This window comes from Sinohyriopsis cumingii, chromosome 11 (genome assembly GCF_028554795.1).
Source record: "Sinohyriopsis cumingii isolate HCF-2022 chromosome 11, ASM2855479v2, whole genome shotgun sequence".
NCBI lineage: Eukaryota > Metazoa > Mollusca > Bivalvia > Unionida > Unionidae > Sinohyriopsis > Sinohyriopsis cumingii.
Window position 1 is genome coordinate 61,400,574 of NC_142971.1, and position 6,015 is coordinate 61,406,588.

Consider the following 6,015-nt stretch of genomic DNA (forward strand, 5'->3'; position numbering starts at 1 on the left):
GTTTGAAGAAAAATGTAATGTGTGTTTGTTGTTCTCTATTTGTGAGTAATTTTCTATTTAACCAGAAACATCCTTCACTAAATGAAATTGAAACTTACTTTTGTCTTCAAGAAATTTCATGTAAAGATTGCCCTCAACGTGTGCTGTACGAACAGACTCGACGATTTTACTAACAATTTGTAACTGGGCACTACATGAAAAATGGAGTAATATTAGATTGTCTTATTTGCCTTTTGGGGTTCTTACTAGTCGCCTCACAAACTATCCTCCATGACTTGGCTAGTAAGCTATATACTGTATACAACCTGTATATGATTAATCCACGAAAGTGACGAAACGCAGACACGTTATTTATGCTGTGTATCATTATTCATCGAGAGGCGGTTATAAAGCAGCAGATGCTGTATCGATCGATACTTCCAAGCTATACATAAGCTGATGCATTTCAGGAACCAGTTATAACTTGTTGGAGATACAATCAACAGGAGCATTTTACACGCAAGAAAAATCAGGGATAATAACCTCTTTTGATTTAATTTAACAACGTAATAATATCGGTGTGCCTTACATTCAAATCGATATTATGCAAGCTACCATATATGTACAGGTTATAATTTATTTTTAGCTAATTAAGCTAGCGAAATATCGGGTTGACCTAAAATTACTGTTTCATGACTATGTGTGCTTGGACCATGTGTGGAAATGCATAACAAATTGCGTTTCTCAAATGATTTCTTAACTTCCAACTCGAGAGTTTTCATCGAATCTCATATCACAGACAATGGCCGTGAAAGCTAAAACATCGTTCTATTAAACACGACATTGCTGGCTAAAACATCGTGCCATCAAACACAACATTGCTGGCTAAAGCAACCTTGCCCTAAAACACAACATTGCTGGCTAAAATCATCATGCCATCAAACACACAACTGCTGTCTAAAGCATCGTGCCATCAAGCACAACATTGCTGTCTAGAGCATCGTGCCATCAAATAACACTGCTGGCTAATGCATCATGCCATCAAGCACAACATTGCTGGTTAAAGCATCGTGCCATCAAACACAACATTACTGGCTAAAGCATCGTGCCATCAAACAAAACATTGCTGGTTCAGGTAGTGCTATCAAACACAACATTGCTGGCTAAAGCAGCGTGCCATCAAACACAACATTACTGGCTAAAGCAGCGTGCCATCAAACACAACATTGCTGGTTAAAGTATCCTGCAATCAAACACAACAATACTGGCTAAAGCATCGTGCCATCAAACAAAACATTGCTGGTTCAGGTAGTGCTATCAAACACAACATTGCTGGCTAAAACATCTTACTATCAAACACCACATTGCTGGATAAAGCATCATGTTATCAAACATAACATTGCTGGTTCAGGTAGTGCTATCAAACATAACATTGCTGGCTAAAACATCGTGCCATCAAACAAAACACTGCTGGTTCAGGTAGTGCTATCAAACACAACATTGCTGGCTAAAGCATCGTGCCATCAAACAAAACATTGCTGGTTCAGGTAGTGCTATCAAACACAACATTGCTGGCTAAAACATCTTACTATCAAACACCACATTGCTGGATAAAGCATCGTGCTATCAAACACAACATTGCTGGCTAAAGCATCGTGTTATCAAACATAACATTGCTGGTTCAGGTAGTGCTATCAAACACAACATTGCTGGCTAAAGCATCGTGTTATCAAACATAACATTGCTGGTTCAGGTAGTGCTATCAAACATAACATTGCTGGTTCAGGTAGTGCTATCAAATATAACATTGCTGGTTCAGGTAGTGATATCAAACATAACATTGCTGGTTTAGGTAGTGCTATCAAACATAACATTGCTGGTTCAGGTTGTGCTATCAAACACAACATTGCTGGCTAAAGCATCGTGCCATCAAGCACAACATTGCTGGTTCAGGTTGTGCTATCAAACACAACATTGCTGGCTAAAACATCGTGCCATCAAACACAACACTGCTGGATAAAGAATCATGCCATCAAACACAACATTGCTGGCTAAAGCAGCGTGCCATCAAACACAACATTGCTGGTTCAAGTAGTGCTATCAAACACCACATTGCTGGATAAAGCATCGTGTTATCAAACATAACATTGCTGGTTCAGGTTGTGCAATCAAACACAACACTGCCGGGTAAAGAATCATGCCATCAAACACAACATTGCAGGCTAAAGCAGCGTGCCATCAAACACAACATTGCTGGTTCAGTTTGTGTTATCAAACACAACGTTGCTGGTTCAGGTTGAGTTATCAAACACAACGTTGCTGGTTCAGGGTGTGTTATTAAACACAACGTTGTTGGTTCACGTTGTGTTATCAAACACGACATTGCTGGTTCAGATTGTGTTATCAAACACAACATTGCTGGTTCAGGTTGATGTTTCGGAGAAATTGTTTTCTTGATAAGTCTCACCTCTGTCTGCGTGGGTTCGAATCCAAGGCTCGGCTAGCGTGGGTACGTGGGAAAGCCTGCCAGTAGCTTCTCGTGGGTCGGTGGTTCTTCCCTGGGTTTTCCAGGGTTCTTCCTCCACCAGTTATACTGGCCGCCATGTATAGCCTATCTTGTGCTGAAAATGGCGTTAAACCCTAGAACAACAACAACAATTCTTGATAAGTATAAGACTATCGAATCTAAGCTGATGAAATTTGAAAAATGAAAGTCAGTTTGATTCAACGTGCAGTCGACGTCAGTAACAAATACGTGGCACGCATAATCGTTGATTCGTATCTGAAACTGATATGGACTACACACATTAGTTTGACCGTAAAGCCTCACATGAAACAGCTTACAATTAGTTGCGTGTCAATAATTTCGAAGAACTAATTCCAAAAGTACAGCTTAGACTGAGAGATCTCATTTTATATTAAAGAATTATTGTGGTATATAATGGCAAAAAATCAGATTGACTCTCAGACTATTTTTAAAGAAATTTATTGAGGTAACTAAAATGGAATTAATTTACCAAATGAATGGGATATAAAGCATATGGCAGAAAAACTTTAATCTCTGTATCGTTTTAATGCATTATACAGATTTATCAAAGAAGTCCAAAATGTTATATTCGTTTTCAGAGATATAGTAAGAATGCATTGATAAATTTATTAGCTAGAGAATGAGCTTAGAAATGGAACGGAATAAATTAGTCCAGGCTTACGTAAGAACAATATTAAAAATTTATATAATATTGTGCACGAAAAATAAAGTCTCTGACGCTGAGTAAATTTTCTGTTACTGCCGAAGCATCTGAAACAATGTCTGAAACATGTGATACATTTAGTGAATGCTCTAGCTGTACTTATGAAGCTATCCAAAAGCACATCAATTAAACAAATGTTTTGGGGAATTAATATAGGAATGGAATCCAAACTCACCAATCTTCAGCATATCTATGGAATGTCGTATAACGAGGCAAAATAACAGCGACGCATGCACCGAATACAATTTTCAGAGGCTATTACGAAAAGTAATAAAAACAAAAGCTATTGAGGAAATTTTATGTTATTGCATCAATCATGTTTAGTCTGGCCGTACGTAGTTAGCGTAATTCTCAGTGATGGGTTACTTTGGGCTGATACTAGCTTAGATTTTAACTTACCCGTGTTTTCAGATGGATTTACATCTACTTTTGGGGGCCGTCCATTTAGTACGTACGAATGGAGGGGGAGAGTAACCCAAATGCATACGCATGCGTATGAGGGGGGTCTACTGATACTGTACGTACGCATAGGAAACGGGGGGGGGGGTGAATCCTCGATAATAATTTTTCTAATACGAAACCTGTTAGACTGGGTTCAGTCGGCTTTCGAATTTTAACGGACACTAGACAAACTTTTTAAAGTTACGCAGCTTATTTCTTTGATGCAACCAGACATTCAACGTCGGTGGACTATATACGTGGATTAAATATAAGCCATTCTATAGAATTCGGGGGGCGGGAGGGGGGTGGGGGCGCGTCAAGCCTAGCAGCAGGGAGGGCGAATCGGACATTTTGTCCAATCGTTATTTTGCTTAATTATTACTTTCTGCACTCAACGATCTAGTGTCGTCAGCGCCTGGTAAAAAAAAAAAACGACGACGTCGTTGGGGGATCGTCGCGTCGTCATTTGGTTTAATTAACACCTTCTGCGCGCCGATCCCCAGCGTCGTCAGCGTCCGGTAAGCACATCGACGACCGCGTTGATGTCATCGCCCCCCCTGCTGCTATGATCTTACAAACAGAGTGATCACTAACTCCTCCTCTTGCAGATCAATTAAGTTATTTGACTGATCGGTAAGTCTAAAATTAATTCTCGTTAAAAACCGATCATGGCATCGCATATAGACCGGATTAATCGGACTCTCAATGATCAAAAATCCCGGAGGGGCTGTTGGTGAAAATGAATAAAAGATATACCCCTGTTGAGCTTGATTTGATTGCTTGGTATCCACCTGGTAACTCCCTTCGATAACATCACACACCAGATTGATTGCTATCACCGATGCAATATTTACGTTGTATGGAGCAATATGCCTACCACCATCTCCGTTATCGTATCTGAGGATAGTTGATGGGGGGGCGTCCGCGGGTGGATTCTTAGGCCATCCTAGTATGGTTCTTATTGAACTGTTATAAATATCAACCATATACCCCGGTGTGCTTATTTCAATCGTCGACGATAACGTCGGTTCATGAACCGTAATAGCGATTTTTGATTCTTTTCCTGTGATCGATTTTATCCTGCGTTGAAATTCCTTATTGATTTGTTCTATTTGGTATGACCCAGTTGGTATTGTAACCTCATTCCAGTCTGGGGTCCCATCGGGCTTATTTGTCCATGCAAAAACCAGCGAGTTATTAGGTTGTTGTCCGTTAAATGCGTCCGCTCGGATATTAGGCCAACTGTGATATACTCGCAATTTTGCCAGCGCTATTTCCTTCACTGGAACCGGCGACGGGAAGTTCACACTGAATTCTGGCTTCGTTGACGTTATCGATATCATATTTGTTTGTACCGGAGTGGTGTTCTCCGCGATCCGCTGAAGTAATTGAGACCCTTCGGGGTTCAGCGACATTATTATTATTCGTTGTTTTTAGTGTCTAATTTCAACAACCAGGTGGTTCCGGCTTCCAGTTGAAAATCCTCGATTTTTGACATCGCGGAGCTATACAACTGGACCATCGTGGAGAATTCAACATCGGATATGAACAAATTATCAATCGATAACGAGATCAACCCGGATAATTTCGAGTACGCGTCGGATACTATTTGATGTTTTACTGTATACTCGTCGAGTTTTTTCTGAAAACACGATGATATCTTTTTAGTGATTGCGTTGGCGACTCCAGCAATTGTTGTCATCGCGGAGACAGCGATTGGAACAGCGATCGGGGCTATCGTGGTCACCGTGGATAAAATAACACCGGCGCCAGCTACTATACCCGACACCGAGTACACGACCGCGTCGATGGTGGTTATTTTTCTGCGGTATTTTTTTATTTTTGCGCGGTATTGTTCGGAAAGCGTTTTCAAATTCGCGGAGAATTCTTTTGCGGTATCGAATCGATATTGATGTGACGTCGGTGATACCTCTGATTCAATTACCCTGGTGGTCATTTTATTCTAAAAGAGCTAGTGTTTTTAATTACTTAGATTCGCTACAAATTCCACATACCATGTGATGTTTGCCCGGGCTAAATTTCCATCAACGGCATAAATTGTAAACTGTTCAGTTGCGTTCTTGTCTATAATTGTTGATATTGTATTGTTAAACCCGGATGAACTCGACGATAATATATTAAACTGCATCATTGAAATCAGTGTCAATCGATAAATGCCCTTAACAGTTGCGGTAGTATTTACTGTATTCTGTGTAGGAGTCCAATCGAATGATCCATGCCGAATTGTGTATACTGTGTTGATGATGTTTTCATGAGGGATTTTTATTTTTTCGAATTGCTCTGCTACTTTCGGTAGTCCGTCTTTAATCGCTTCAACATCAGT